Here is a 17,177-nt window from a genome sequence, read left to right as displayed (position 1 = left end):
AACCCGTCATTGCGAGACTTTTGACTTTCATGATCGCGATGCTGTCCTTGCACAGGCCAGGTTGGTCGGCAAACTCCACTTTGAGTCTCACCATATCCTAATCTTTCCGGACTATACACCCCTGATGCAGCAACAACGCCAGTCCTTTACTGCAGCTAAAGCCAGATTGCGGAACCTAAAGATCCAATGTGTCTTGCTTTTTCCAGCGAGGTTGAGAGTTATCTACAAGTCATATACTAATTTTTATGACACCCTGGAGGAGGTCTTCACCTGAATGGATGAGAACAGAGCCACAAGCCGCATACTCCACCAGGACTGGATTCTGATTCATCATCCAGAGAGACTACACGGGAGACGGTCAAGCCTATGGCAAAACCTATTCGCAGATCAAGATTGCGACGCCGCTCCATATCGCGGAGTGCTTCTGCATCAAGAATAGCGGAGAATCAGCGAGCCCGTCGCCAACATGACTTGCTGCTGTAGGACTTTCATTGTAATGGTTGCAGTGCGGATGACATCTGCCCTGTCACAGGCCTAAGTGAGGCCTACCCCCCATAACTCTTTCCACAGTATCTGAGAACTACATCTATGTTTGGGGACAGTTCTATTGGGAATTCTTGGTGTGGGGTTGGGCCCTGCACCCATTGGGGATGAGGCGCGACACATACAGCAACAAATGTTTCAGTTGTTATGAGGTATTGGGTGGGATGAGCGGGGAGTGGTTGGTTTTGTTAAATGTTGTTGATTACACTGTGTCTTCTTTGCTTCCTTTTGCAGTCTATATGCCCTGTGACAGCCCACAATTCTGCCCTTTCCTTAGATGCCCTGCAATGGACCCGGCAGGTGGGCTCCAGGTGGTTAGTTGGAATATATGGGGGGCTTTAAATAAGATCAAACGGGGTGCGGTCCTTCAGCAGGCCAAGCGGTCCTCGGCCGAGGTTCTCCTTTTACAAGAGACCCATCTTATGGGCACAAAGGCGCTGTGCCTCGCTCGCTTTGGCTATATCCAAGTTGATCATGCGGGGGTGGCCATCCTTGTTCACTGCCTGGTTCCTTATATACATGCTAAAACTTGGACTTACCCCCAGGCTAGATACGTTTTTGTGGTAGGGACATTACACGGAGAGGCCATTCTCCTGGGCAGCGAACATACACCCCCCCACTCTCGAACTCGTTTGTATAGCAATTGACGACAATTTTATTAGAAATGCCTGCTGGCTTCTCTATCTTAGGTGGAAACTGGAATGATGTAGCAAACCTAGTGCAGGCCAGGTGGAGGTCGCGCATGGCACCCGAGGTACCTAGGACTACGCGCTTGCATACACTGATGGGAGCTATGGGTGGCTGGACACATGGAGGCACCTACATCCAGGCACATATGGCTACACGTATTATTCGGCAGTCCGTGACTCTTTTTCTAGGCTAGATTCTATATGAGCCTCAAAGGTTTGGGCTCTCTCTTTATTATATTAGTATAGATATCACTCACCTAGACTCCCTTCCTGAATTCAACCCTATAGAGGCTAAAGTTTTTATGGGGGATTTCTGGGATCATAAAACGCAAAGATCTATCAAACGCTAGTGACAAACCTCTCTACGACATTAGATCTCCTCCGTGAGAAATGGCAGAGAGACTTGGGCTCACTGGACAGTGGCAATTGGAGAGAAGACCTGGAGTCCCCGAGATACACTGAAATTGCATCCCGTCAAAGGCCTATTCAATTTAATTATCTGCACCGCACCCATTTCACTAGATACCGGCTTTGGAGGGTGGGACTGATAGACTCCACCCAGGCGCCTCAGATGTGATAGCGAGGAGGGTACACTACGGCATACTGTTTGGAGCTGGGATTCACTGGGTTGGTTTTGGAGGGGGGTTATTCGGTGTTTATCTGAATTGCTGGGCTGGGTTATACCTCATTCGCCAAGGCTAGTTCTTCTGCATATTACGGATGAAATTGGGGGCAACATCTATAAAAGGCATTTATTGTTCTTGGGTCTTACCAAGGCTAAGAGCAATATTGCAAGAGCATGGAAGGATCTGTCTCCACCCAAATTGAGTGCTTGCAGGGCGAGTCTCGACTGGTGTATCGGGCAGGAACAGCCTATTTCTAAAAAGCGAGGGTACCCTCAGAAGCACTTTAAAATATGGAGATAATGGGCAGACTATAGGGGCCTGTTTATGGAACCACCTCCGCCACACCCTGCAGAAATGTATAGAGACGCAGCACAGGGCAGCAAGGATGCTCAGTTAAATATGGTGTGGGTGCATATGCGTGATGGGCATGACCGGGACATTGTTTTACAGTACATGACACAGAGTTCTGAAATGTTGAGGGCTGTCGTTTACGGACCCGAATGGTTCATCTTTTTGTTTTACAATCTATCTATACTAATATAATAAAGAGAGAGCCCAAACCTTTGAGGCGGGAAATCTCAGGAACCACAGCACCAATCACAACACCCAATACAGCGTTGGAAAGGGCAGTTGCAGTAGAAGGACATAGGCTATGCAGACGCCCACCATATACATTTAAAAGGTAAAAGAACCGTGCCAGCAAAGTAGTCCCTTGTGGGCATGTCTGCGTTGTGCTGTGGGTGTGTGCTGGGGGCGTGACAAACGCTGGGGGCGTGTGCTACGTTCCGCCCTTCATGTCATGTCTCATATCGTGTGCTGTGGGCGTGTGCTGGGGGCGTGGGAGTGTGTGGGGCGCAGGATTACGGAAAAAAAGGAGCATTGTGCCCAATATTTCATTTATTTTTCTTCCCAGGTTCTGTACATTCCAGCTCCGGGTGTCCACCCTGCTCCCTTTAAATACCCCTGCACCCCATAATCATAACCCACCCTTACTCCTTAAAATACCCCAACACCCTTAAACACTAACACATCTTAACCCTATAAATATACCCTGTACCCCAAAACCCAAACCTATCCCTAAACCCTAAAAATACCCCTGTACTCCAAAACCCAAACCTAGCCCTGAACCCTATAAATACCCCTGTACCTCAAAACCCAAACCTACCCCTGAACCCTAAAAATACCCCTGTACCCCAAGACCCAAACCTAGCCCTGAACCCTAGAAATACCCCTATACCACAAACCTCAAACCTACCCCTGAACCCTAAAATACCTCTGTACCCCAAAACTCAAACCTAGCCCTGAACCCTTAAAATACCCCTGTACCCCAAAACCCGAACCTACCCCTGAACCCTAAAATACCCCTGTACCACAAACCCAAACCTAGCCCTGAACCCTAAAAATACCCTTGTACCCCAAAACCGAAACCTAGCCCTGAACCCTAAGAAAAACCCGGTACCCCAAAACCCAAACCTAGCCCTGAACCCTAAGAAAAACCCGGTACCCCAAAACCCAAACCTAGCCCTGAACCCTTAAAATACCCCTGTACCCCAAAACCCAAACCTACCCCTGAACCCTAAAAATATCCCTATACCCCAAAACACAAACCTAGCCCTGAACCCTAAAAATACCCCTGTACCCCCAAACCTACCACTGAACCCTAAAAATACCCCTATACCCCAAAACCCAAACCTAGACCTGAACCCTTAAAAATTCCCAAACACCCCAAAACATATACCTCAGTACCCCAAAACATACACCCCTATACCCATACCTACCTTATCCAAACATTTTAAAAAAACATGCTTTTATTGTAGTGTAGTTCCTATTTTCCCAATAGGCCCTGCGCATTGGAATAACATAAACAGTAGTATCGACGTAGAAGTGCGGATCTTCTAGGCCTCCACTGACTATGCTAAACTTAATTGGGTTTGTTACCAACTAGCTCAGAGGTCACTGGAAACTTTCTTGACTGAATAGGAAGTGATCAGCTTCCCTGGCACAGACAAGAAGGGATTCAGTTTTCCAACAACCGTGCAACATGACAACTTTGCTCCTCAGATAATCTCTAGGGTTGTGTGAAACAATAGACAGTTATTTTACTCAGTCAGTGGTTGTGCAGTTTACTTTCACAATACGTAGAGAATAGAGAGACGGGCATTGTCAATAAAGGGTAACATTTATTGAACAGTCTTTCTTCTCGTACAAGAGAAATGAATTGCCACAATTGCAAGACTTGTTATTATAAAAAGTACGTAAAGTAAGATGAGTATTACGAAATAATACTGTAAAAGCATTGATATGGTTTCTTAGCCATACAATGGTTTAAAATGAATAAAACATATATACATTCATATATACATTAGGCTAAAATACTCAACTGGTGCTTCTAACTACGCCTACCCCAGTGTACCTGACCTAAGCCTAATACTTGGGAGGGGAGTAAGTAAGTAGCTTTAAGTTAAGTTGGTGTTGCCAAGGTTTGCTTCAAGAATTCTCTCTAAGGGTGGTTTAGTCAACACCATACCTCTGGAATAGAATGATGGAGGTCTGGTATCTCCTTCAGGGGGTCGATATCCCAGTCACCCGCAAGGGTAGCCTGGAAACGCCGGAGCTGGATTTCTCTGCAGGAGAAAAGACAGCGTTTCTCTCAGCGCGTCGAGGAAGAGGAGGAGGGGCAGCGTCCGCAGGCAGCTTGCATCTGCTGGGCTCTTGCAGGGGACGGCTGTTCAGCTCCTAAGTTCACCACACCATCGTTCGCTAGTTAGCAGCGATAGCAGCTATGGTATCATCAGCATAACAGCAGCAGCAATGGCATTGAGGCAGCTAGCGTTTGCTTAAGACAACGTTGGTAATATTTATACCTGAAAGGTGCCTTGTTTGACGTAAGTTTTTGGACATAAGACGTCAATAAAGATGTCACTAGGAAGTGATCGTCTATCAGTGCTCATTAGAGTTCTATTACTAATCAAAACATAGCAAGCGGGGCTTTCCCAGGTTGCTGAGTTTTTATCTTGTTGAAGAACTCGGAGTGTTAATCTAGGAATCTTAGATAGTAACTTCTGCTATGTCATTGCACTAATTGGCTGCAAAGGAAGTGGCAGAGAAAGAGATTCTGAAATGTGGCTCTGTTCGTGTGAGGCCAGAGACGAGTTTCTGAATATTGCATTTGATCGGTTATGCCAATATAGGGAATAAATGGATTTATAGCCGTATAGGGGCATAAGGTCACAGTATCGATCAGGGTCCTAGATTAGAACGCTACACCCACTCCACGAATTCATGTCCATCAAATTACTAAAACTAGAGCAATAAGATGCATGTGTAACATTGCCCACCCCAAAATACATATATGCATTTGTAATAGGCGTATTTGTAATACGTGAAAATTTAGGTACTGTACGTTTTTGAAGCATAGAAATCATTCAAAAATTATAGCATATGAAATCAATGAACGATTCTGCAAAAAGAATTACACATGAAAATATCTCTGAATACAGAAAGGAAGGGCGAGATAATTTCATCACATATAAATGCATTGCAGTAAAATGTGCTAGAGGCTGGTGTAAAGTTATTATGTCTCTAGATGTATTTAGAAATAGAAGTAGGAGCTTCTGTTCTCTATGAATAGTTCTACCTTAAGCAAAGAATTTTTCGTGCCAAAAAAGATGAATATTAAAAAGTGTTCAATTCAAAAGAATTATTGCTTGAACAGGGAAAATAGAGTTCCAACGCTTTTAGCAGTTTTTGTTGTTCAAAACTGAAGGCCGAATTCAGAGTTCATGGGAACGCTGTGTGTCGGAATGCTTCTCTAAAGTTATTGTTTCTGTTCGGGTGAGAACATCATATCAGACAGGCTCTCAAAGAATTGGTCTACAAAATCAGGTGACAGTTCGACCAAATTCGATAGTGCTGTAACTTGGCAGGTGTGAGAATGATTGCTGTCATCAAAGGGTGGATCAGCAATGCTCACAGAAGGTCGCACCTGGGTTATGTTGCTTTTGTCACTCGCTCCACTGTTACCACCTAGTCGTAGTACAGGAGTCTCAACGAATGCCGTCATCAGGATTGGTAGCCGCTGGGGACAACACAATGCGTGAGCCGTTATCGGACTGAGCAAAGTATCGATATCCATTTGTACTGCTGATGGAAGTGCAAGACAGGTGTCCAACACGCACTCATCTCCGCATAGCATACATCAAAGTACAGGTAAGATGCAGTTTTGCCATATCGGTCTGAATGAAAGGAACCAGGTCATGTTTAGATCTCTCAGCCTGGCCAATCCAAGGACTTTAGTTATTCTGTCCCGGTAGCGCACTGCTAGGATTGTTTCTTCCATTCCCATAGGAGTCATGTCTGAGCTGTGGCTTGCCATATCGAAGCAGGAAAGTCAAAAATAAAATCCCTGCTACAAGTCCCAAAAATAGGGGTATGCCGCCAAAAACAGAGTGGACAAAATTTGGAACGATTCCCAGAATTGCTTGAAATGGTGTTAGCAGTCCCGTAAAAATAGTCTTAAATATGCCTGGGATCCTTGTGGCACTAGACATGTTAAGGAGTTGGCTCAACATTTCTACGAAATGCACGGGGCAATTTGTTGATAAAAGGTCATGAACCTCCGTAGCTGTCCTTGCAACTAGGAGATCATACGTCTCTTTTGATGACGTGATGGGCACTGTTGTCTGCAAAAGCACAGACTTCATTTTGCTTAAAGTATCAATTCGTATAGAAGAGAAATGCAGACAAGGCCAGATGGGAGTCTCTATGTCTCCAGGCCCGCTCGGGAACAAAGCTTGCATACAGCATTTGACCATGGAAGTTACGCTTACGAGATACGCTTTTCCTGGCAAAAGGCCACAACATCTGTGATCCGTTCTTAGAATGTAACTCCCATTTGCGAGTTGCATAAAGAAGGGCTCTATCTGCGTTGCAGGTGTGACAAGCTGGTGGCATGAAAGGTTGTTAGAATTACCTTCACAGGCTCCGTGTAAATTAATACCTTGGCACAAAAGTATACCGCTTAGTGAACGTTTACAGTTTTCACCACTAAGAAATACATTTTTGTCGTTGTCACTATAGCATGAATGTGTGTATGGTAATTTCCATGCTGACTTAACATAACCTTTACCTAATCGTTCATACTGGCCAGTAGGTATGTATTCAAGGCACTTTTTAAATTAAAAAGTTGTTATCGGAATAGTGATAATTCCGTGTATTATCCATTCAATGACAGGACTTTCTGACATTGTCAATGGTAATCGCTCAAGTTTTTCGATGCTCAGGATTGTATAGTCTGCTCCTTTCTGTGCCAAGCTGATTTGTTTATCAGTAAGGTTAAAAATGGAAAACAATGACGTTGTGTTGATTAAACGCCAAGGCACATAGCCTGAACGAAGATTTTGCAGCGTCCAGCCTAATTGTACAATAGAACGTAATTGTGACTGGCCATGCTGTAACATTAGCAAGTCTCTGTCTATTATATCAAAGGCAGAGGATACAATATTGTCCAACGAATATTTTCTGGAGGACAGAGTCATTAACCCATTGTCCACTACAAAAAGTGATTTTTCCAAATTAATACGATCAATTTCCCGTATTTTTCTGCTGTTTCAATTTGTGTGACTTTCCAAGCCTCGTTGTACGCAGCATAGATGCTGGCCGCTATGAAACGCTTTTGACGCTGTTTGCGTGGTCCCATAATAAAATCGCGCAAATCAGCACCCTAAGCAAGTAAAGACAAGTGTTGCTTAATTTCAGCCAGTGTGGATGATCCTAGCCATTCGAGGCAGAGTTTCCCAACACTGTATGTTGTTACTATCCCTGGATGTTGTCTCTGGGAGTATCTAGGGTCTTGTCTGGTCATTTTTAACCCCTGTGTTTTATTCAGGAATCTATCTTGACAGTTGTTTGTGTCAGTAGGCCAGATTAACCACTTTTTCCAATCAGGATGTGTTCTGTTAAAATGTAAAATTTTAGTTACGTCTATCTCAATAGCTGTTGTTGCATTATCAGGTATTGGCTTCGGAATAGACGGTTTGTATAGGTCTTTGATCTTAGCTAGGCCAAGACAGGATGTTTGGTGAATTGTGTCATTTAAAAACATCATTTGTTCTGGTATCATGCAGGTTCTGAATAGTGCTTCTAGGCCTTGTACCTGCCAATCTTTCGTACCCCAAATGGTTTTTGTTTCAATGTTATTTTTCCAATAATCAAAACCAAATGTCATCATTTTTTCATAAAATGCTTCTGAATATATTAATTTAGTGTTTGTCAGCATTGTTTTCAATCCTGTTTTATCTAACAGTTTGTAATAAAACGTTTCTGCATCACTGGTGTTAAACCCTGAGAAGTACTTGAATTTCTCAAAGAATGTTTTAGAACTGCTTTTAGGTGGTGTAGCACAATGTTCCCATTGATTATACTTAAAAACATTTCTAGGTTGTGCAGATTTATGCAAATAATGATCGCCATATTGTGTAAAACAGAACATCTGTTCATAACTAGACAAACCTTGTAAATAATCATGTTCTGTGAATCTAGCTGACATTACTAAATCAGACATCATGTCATTAATACTGTTAAAGTCCCAATCATCAGAGAATGTACTAGGTTTTACAAAGTCACTTAAGGAAACCTTCAGTTGATGAGGATACTTCAGGATCTCGACCGGACCATAGATCTCATAGTCAGTTTTCTCCCATACTACCCCACCGGGTATTGGAATGGCTGTGACATTTACTGTTGACAGTTCTCTTTTCTTCACGTGGGATGATCTGTGTGGTTTGAGGACTAAGTTGATGTTCTGACTTGCTGTGTCCATTCAATTGTAATAAACTTTCCTAAAATTAAAACTAAAATTAGGCATAGTAGGAGTATAAATACCCCTGAAATAATCCAATGCTCAATCAATGGTGCATCCAGATATACTTCTTTGACTTGTTGAAAGAGTTCTGTTGCTTTTTCTTTAAAAGTCTTTTTTGTTCCCAAGGACCGCAGAGTGGGAGTGCTGGACTCCCTCCTGTCCACTAACCATGCCTGGCACTCCATATTGCAGCGCCAAGACAAAGTATTGATGTACGCACCCAACATGCCGATACAATGGGCGCTATGGCTCCCCACATTGGCGGAACCTGGTGTGTACAGGGCCCTCAACGAATTAGGCGCACGAACCATGGGTGACCTCTTTGTGCAAGGGAAGGTGAAGACGTGGGATCAACTTGCGCACGGGGGGAAGCGTACCTCAGTGCTACAACGCTTCCAGTATCATAGAGTGAGGAGTGCGCTGCTGGATCTATTGGGCCCCGACCTGGAAGAACCCCCCGAAGTCCCGGAACTAGTATACATCATAGACGCTGAGAACCCGAAGAAACTGATTTCTAAGCTTTATAGGATAGGTCATGAGCACACGGCACTACACTACACTAGGGCGCGATTAGCCTGGCAGACTGACCTAGGGACTCCAATTGATGACGACATGTGGGGGTACTGCTGCGCGGCCTCCAGGCGCATTTCCCTGAACGGGCGGCACCGTTTGATCCACTTTAAATTCTTGCAGCGGGTGTATCACACGCCGGAACGGTTGCACAGGTACGGCCTACGGGACACGCCACGCTGTGAGAGATGCCATGCGCCAGTGGCGGATTTCCTGCATTTAGCCTGGTGGTGCCCAGGAGTTCAGAAGTACTGGGCCTGCGTATTTGCAGAAATTAGCAATATAGTGGAGCTGGACTTGACCCTTAGCCCGGCCCTAGCACTGATGGGGTACACAAAGGAGATACCCGTCACGGTGAGGAAGCTGGTGAGCATGGGAATGCTCCTTGCGAAAAGGGGAGTGGCGCTGTGCTGGATGAGGGGTCCCCTCCCTACACTGAAGAGGTGGTCTAGCGACATGAAATACTGCAACACTCAGGCAGACGTATACAGCGAGCTTCTCCCGCCCCGAAGCCGCCCCAAAAACTTCTGGGGGCTATACCAAACTTACCTAACCTCCAGAATAGACCAGGATGCATCCACTGAGGGGGAGGGGGAAGACCAAGACAGTGACCTGCACATGGAGCCCGGATAGGGCTGTACACTACACTGTAGTATATCACTGGGTGGGAGAGGCCATCACACCCCTGCCGGTGTGAGATATTAGAAGGCTCCTACTGAGATGCTGTGAGGTTGAGAGTGGCACGAGCCATAACACGCCACCGGGACACGCATCACCACACACGAGAAGCACACACGTGGGACCAGTTGTGGGGGGGGGGGGGTTCAGGGGTCGGGATTTTGGTTGGGAGAAAATGATAAAATGTATAGTGTTGTTTATGTACACGCATTGCACACCGCTACGCAGACAGGATTAGCGGGAGGGGGCAGCCCTGCTTGACCCGTATTGCTACCGAGACCTAAACCTTGTTCTATAGGTCCTTCTGCTTGCTACATGTAAATGTCATGATTGTGACGGGGCAGCCCACTGCCGGCCCGTGATGGGTTGTAGGCGAAGGGCTCCTCGTACATTGTAATGTGCTGTTATTCTTGCATGATAAACAAATAAAAAAAAATAAATAAAAAAAAAAGTTTTTTGTTTCTGGCATCACTTCGGGGTTGCTTTGATCCTCGGAAAAGTTGTCGAAGTCGATGAAATAACCAGAGGCAGTTCTGTCAATCTGTCTTTCGGTTGCACTTTCTGATGCCACATCATTGTAGACTGGTGTTTCTTGACGAACTGTTTCAATCTGTGTCTCAAGAGGCACGAGTTCCATGGCATTATTGCATAGTCCTTCTCTGTGCACTGCAGGCTGATCGAATGTGATTAGTCTTTCAGTTTGAACCTCTTGGATTGTTGCAAGTTTGGGTATTCTGTTGTTTCTTGGGAGTCCACTGGGCCTACTGTTGATTATAGGCCACATGCTTGTGGTTTTACCAGGTCGATAGATACAACTCTGTTCTCCTTTTTACCAGCAAGGGGCGGTAGTACTACTGATCTTGTTCCGGTGACTGCCAAGACAGGTACTGCTTTTCTGTAAGAAGGCCCAAATTCCTTCTTCACCGCTATTTTTTCTCTGACTAGATCCCCAATCTTTGGAATCCAGACAGGCCTTGCTGGGGCTGTTGCTTGTGGTGCCTCGTCAGTGGTATCTGGCTGTTGCTTTAACTTTATGTTGCTTAAGGATTTTCTTGTTTCGTTCAAGTCCTGTAAAACAGCCAAACGATCTTTGATGTCAAAGTCTGTTTTCTTATCTTGTACCACTGATACTTGACTATCTAAGTCCTGAACTCTCATTCTAGTTCCGAACAATAGTTCGTATGGGCTGAAACCTTTTACAGAATTTCTTGGCAAGTTATTAAGACTGATTTGGACACTTATTAGATGTTTGACCCACCCAGCGCCTGAACCTAATACCTTCGCTGTTATAGATCGCTTTATGTCTCGGTTTTTTCTTTCTACCACACTATTCCCTTCGGGGTGTGACGGACAAGAATACCGCAACCCAACTCCCATGCTGGCCATGGCCTCCTTATAAGCTCGAGAGCTAAAAGCAGGACCCTGGTCAGAATGGAACATGGCAATTGCGTATGTGCTGATAAAGACTCGCAGATCTTTTATAACCGTTCTGGCGTCAGCCGAGCGCTGGAGGCCACATTTTTTAAGTGTGTTTAGCCTTAATGATGTACAATGGGACGCGTTTTTCTTTTTTGATAGCGCGGATAGATTGCCTGATGCTTTGTATTAGGGCTTCTGACACTACACTGGCCGGTTCTTCACTGCGATCTCTGTTGCAGTCTTCACAGTTTTTTGCAAACTCATGAATGCCTTCACTCATTTCCGGCCACCAGTACTCCGATTCTAATTCTCTCAGAGAGTCCCTGATTGTTTGGTGTCTCAGACCCAACCCCATATGTGCTTCCTGTAATAGGAAGCCCCTCCGGTCCCTGTTTGGAATTACCCTATCCCCCACTCCAGGGATTCGAGCAAAAGGAACGGAGTTTGCATCGATTACGTATGCATAATTGAGTGGATAGTTCACGGGTAGTGCTGCACAGTCGCCATTTACGGTCGTTTTTACTGCCAGCATGGTTTCCCCGTCTATGTATTTTTCTGCACGCTTTTTTGTGGCTACGGAAGCCGGTTTAGTTGCTTCCGCTGTGGCTGTATTAGCCAATGAATTCCCTGCAACGTGAACGCCATCACGTTGAAGACTCTGTGCGTGTATCACGTGAGTCCTTTGTAGTTCTTTCTGTAAAAGAGCTACCTGCTTCCAGAGCAATTTATGCTTTATTGTGGCACCTGTGTCATCTTTGTAATCGTTTTCAATCCAGCTCTGCAGTTTATTATTGTAAGAGTTGACGCAAAAATGAGAATCGCACATGATTAGTGTCGGGAATTCACGTTCTGCATTTTCAAGCGCCATCTTTAAAGATCTGATTTAAGCTCTCTGACCCGAACAGTTTCTTACTGATTCAGTTTTTGTTACTTTCGGTCTGAATTTACCGCACAGCCAACGACCTTTAACAATCGCACACGCTGCATCGTAGGATTTGCTCTCTACGTTGAAATGCTGTACAAATGTATCTGTATAGATTATACAGGCGTACTGTGGGAGAGGCAGAAGTTCGATTGGCAGAGGATATTCTTCTTCATATTCTAAATCAGTCAGTTCTTCGAATTGCGGGGCGAAATAGTATTTCACATCTTCCGCTCCTAGAGAATCTATACACTGTATCCATTTCGGATCCAGTGACACTGTAGGCAGGTTTACTGGGCTGAATAGCTTCGCTCTCGAGCTGAGTGGTCGCTCCCCTGTCTCCCTGGCGACTTGTGGTATCGTTGTGCCGCATTTACTTTCATAACTGCCTCTTAATTGTTGCCTGCAGTCTGCCTTGCTTGCCGCTTTATTGTATTTGCATTTTTAAACCGCTATTGTAACTTTATCTGTTATTGTGCGTTTCTCCTCAAGCGCTCTGCTGTTTTACCCCTCCGCTGCCATTTTGTTTGTTATTGTCGTCCTCTGGAGCCCGCCCCGCCTCCCAGCTGAGCCGCCCTCCCACTGACTACAAACAGCGCTCCGTTACCTGAATGCGCTGTGACTCGCTTCGCTCTCGAGCTGAGTGGTCGCTCCCCTGTCTCCCTGGCGACTTGTGGTATCGTTGTGCCGCATTTACTTTCATAACTGCCTCTTAATTGTTGCCTGCAGTCTGCCTTGCTTGCCGCTTTATTGTATTTGCATTTTTAAACCGCTATTGTAACTTTATCTGTTATTGTGCGTTTCTCCTCAAGCCCTCTGCTATTTTACCCCTCCGCTGCCATTTTGTTTGTTATTGTCGTCCTCTGGAGCCCGCCCCGCCTCCCAGCTGAGCCGCCCTCCCACTGACTACAAACAGCGCTCCGTTACCTGAATGCGCTGTGACTCGCTTCGCTCTCGAGCTGAGTGGTCGCTCCCCTGTCTCCCTGGCGACTTGTGGTATCGTTGTGCCGCATTTACTTTCATAACTGCCTCTTAATTGTTGCCTGCAGTCTGCCTTGCTTGCCGCTTTATTGTATTTGCATTTTTAAACCGCTATTGTAACTTTATCTGTTATTGTGCGTTTCTCCTCAAGCGCTCTGCTGTTTTACCCCTCCGCTGCCATTTTGTTTGTTATTGTCGTCCTCTGGAGCCCGCCCCGCCTCCCAGCTGAGCCGCCCTCCCACTGACTACAAACAGCGCTCTGTTACCTGAATGCGCTGTGACTCGCTTCGCTCTCGAGCTGAGTGGTCGCTCCCCTGTCTCCCTGGCGACTTGTGGTATCGTTGTGCCGCATTTACTTTCATAACTGCCTCTTAATTGTTGCCTGCAGTCTGCCTTGCTTGCCGCTTTATTGTATTTGCATTTTTAAACCGCTATTGTAACTTTATCTGTTATTGTGCGTTTCTCCTCAAGCGCTCTGCTGTTTTACCCCATCGCTGCCATTTTGTTTGTTATTGTCGTCCTCTGGAGCCCGCCCCGCCTCCCAGCTGAGCCGCCCTCGCCCCTCCCCCTCCACCATCCATATATGCTCGCTGCATTAACGCGCAGCGTCTACGCGCAGCGACCGCGCCCAATCCGCGCCGAAGGTGCGCCAAAGGTAAGCCCGTCTACGCCCGTCCGCGCCTGGACCGCGCCCAGCGCCAGACCCCCTGGTCCTCGTTCTGTCCACCCCGCCCGCATTTCTTACGATGCCACCACCCTCCTAGCCCTCAACCCCGGCCGCTCCCTCAACTGTGCCCAAGCTGCCCCTGGATACACCCATGGACCCTTTTCTTGTTACTCCTGCAAGTTCGACGGCAACAAGACCAACTCCTCATCTACGATCACACAACAGATATCCGACCCCAACCACCTACAATGCGTACTGCTCAACACCCGTTCGCTCCACAGGCACGCCATTGACCTCTGGAATCTACTAGACACCATCTCTCCGGACGTCGCCTTCCTAACAGAAACATGGATGAATGCCTCTTCAGCCCCGGACATCACCATTGCCATCCCGGAAGGCTATAAAATCATTCGCAAGGACCGTACCGGCCAAACAGGAGGAGGCATCGCTATCGTCCATAAGAAATCCATCCGCATCTCAACCAGCTCAGACGTCAATCTCGCCAACTCCGAACACCTCCACTTCCAGATCCACACCGACCCCAAGACCACACTCAGAGGCACCCTCCTTTACAGACCACCAGGACCCGCGCACAATTTAGTGAAGACATCACGGACTTCATCACTCCACACGCGCTCCCCTCCGAGGAATACATCCTTTTGGGAGACCTCAACATTCACCTTGAAAAGAACAACGACCGCAACACCACCACCCTTTTGGACAACCTCGCAAACCTCGGACTTAAACAACTTGTCACCACCCCCACCCACATCGCAGGTCACACACTCGACCCTATCTTCACCTCCAGCAAGCATGTTTCCTTCAGCCACACCACAGCTCTCCTTTGGACTGACCACAGCTGCGTTCACTTCACCTACAACAAGCCCACATCCAACAACCACCCCCAACCCACTTTGCAAAGAAACTGGAACAAAATCACCATCGACCAGATCTCCTCATCGCTTCTTCAAAAGCCCCCCGCCCACTCCTCAAACCCTGACCAAGCAGCCACCAACCTCACCCAATGGTTATCCAACAGCGCCGACATCCTAGCACCGCTGAAAAAACGACAAATCAAACTAGGCAGCAAGAAGGCCTCCTGGTTCAACGACGACCTTAAGAAATCCAAGAAACTCTGTCGCTCCCTCGAGAAGGCCTGGAAAAAAGACCCAACCACCAGCACCAAGGACGCCTTCAAAAACGCCACCCGCATACACCACCAACTAATCCGAAATGCCAAGAAAGCAGCCTTCAAGGACCGTCTAGATAACAACGCCCATAACAGCAAGGAATTATTCAACATCGTCAAAGAATTTACCAACCCCTCAGCCAACTCCAACGACATCACCCCCTCTCAAGCCCTCTGCGACTCCCTAGCCTCATTCTTCCACGATAAAATTGCAGACATCCACAACAGCTTCGACAACCAACCCGGAGACCAACCCACCCAACCCCCTGCAGGACACCCACCCCCCCTGAACACCCTCCAGGACTGGAAGCCAATCTCAACTGAGGACACCATCCGGCTGATGAATTCTATCCATTCAGGATCCCCCACAGACCCCTGCCCTCACCACATCTTCAACAAAGCAGACTCCATTATTGCACCGCACCTCCGAGACGTCATCAACTGCTCCTTCAACTCTGCATCCTTCCCGGAAAGCTGGAAACATGCCGAACTCAGCGCCCTCCTGAAGAAACCCACAGCTGACCCCACCGAACTCAAAAACTATCGCCCCATCTCGCTCCTTCCATTCCCGGCCAAAGTCATCGAGAAAGCTGTCAACAACCAGCTCGCCGCATTCCTCGAAACCAACAAATCTCTCGACTCTTCACAGTCCGGCTTCCGAGCTAAGCACAGCACCGAAACCGCCCTCATCGCAGCAACAGACGACATTCGAACTCTCCTGGACAATGGAGACACAGTCGCCCTCATCCTCCTCGACCTCTCCGCAGCATTCGACACAGTCTGCCATAGCACGCTTCTACAGCGCCTCAAAGACATCGGAATCCAAGGAAAAGCTCTGGAATGGATCACCTCGTTCCTCTCCGGAAGAACCCAGAGAGTCCGCCTTCCACCATTCAAGTCAGAGGCTACTGAAGTCATCTGCGGAGTACCTCAAGGATCCTCACTCCGTCCCACCCTCTTCAACGTTTACATGAGCCCCCTTGCGGCCATCGCACGCCAACATAACCTCAACATCATCTCCTACGCCGACGACACTCAACTGATCCTATCACTCACCAGAGACCCTAACACGGCCAAAACCAACCTTCACGAAGGGATGAAAGAAGTAGCCGAATGGATGAAGCACAGCCGACTGAAACTGAACTCAGACAAAACAGAAGTCCTCATCCTAGGTACCTCCCCTTCCGCCTGGGACGACTCTTGGTGGCCAGAGGCCCTTGGAAAAGCACCCATCCCGACGGACCACGCACGGAACCTGGGCGTCATCCTGGATTCCTCACTCTCGATGAACAGACAAGTCAACGCCGTTTCTTCATCTTGCTTCAACATTCTTCGCATGCTCCAAAAAACTTTCCGCTGGATCCCCACCGAAACCAGAAAAACAGTCACCCACGCTCTGGTCACGAGCCGACTGGACTACGGAAACACCCTCTACGCCGGCACCACCGCAAAACTCCAGAAGAAACTACAACGTATCCAGAAAGCCTCAGCCAGGCTCATATTAGACATCCCGCGTCAAGAGCACATCTCTGATCACCTGAAAAACCTCCACTGGCTCCCCGTCAATAAGAGGATCACCTTCCGGCTCCTAACCCACGCACACAAAGCACTCTACGAAATCGGTCCCGAATGCCTCAACTCACGACTATCCTTCTACACCCCTTCACGCCAACTACGATCCTCCAACCAAGCCCTTGCCACTGTACCTCGCATCAATAAAACCACCATGGGAGGTAGATCCTTCTCCTACCTAGCAGCGAAAACTTGGAACTCACTTCCCACTCACCTTCGTCTCACTCAGAACCACCTAGCATTCAGAAAGCAACTCAAAACATGGATTTTCGACAAATAACTCCCCACCCTTCTTCAAGCGCCTTGAGACCCTCTGGGTATGTAGCGCGCTATACAAATTTCTTGACTTGACTTGACTTGACTTGACTTGACTTGACTCGAAGGCGGATTCCGCTGTGAGGATATTAATCCTTTTACCATGTGCTAATTCTCGTTCATTTGCTAATGCAATTTGCACTG

Source organism: Lissotriton vulgaris, chromosome 3_2, assembly GCF_964263255.1.
Source record: "Lissotriton vulgaris chromosome 3_2, aLisVul1.2, whole genome shotgun sequence".
NCBI classification, from domain to species: Eukaryota; Metazoa; Chordata; class Amphibia; order Caudata; family Salamandridae; genus Lissotriton; species Lissotriton vulgaris.
Note: the sequence above shows the minus strand (reverse complement) of the source record.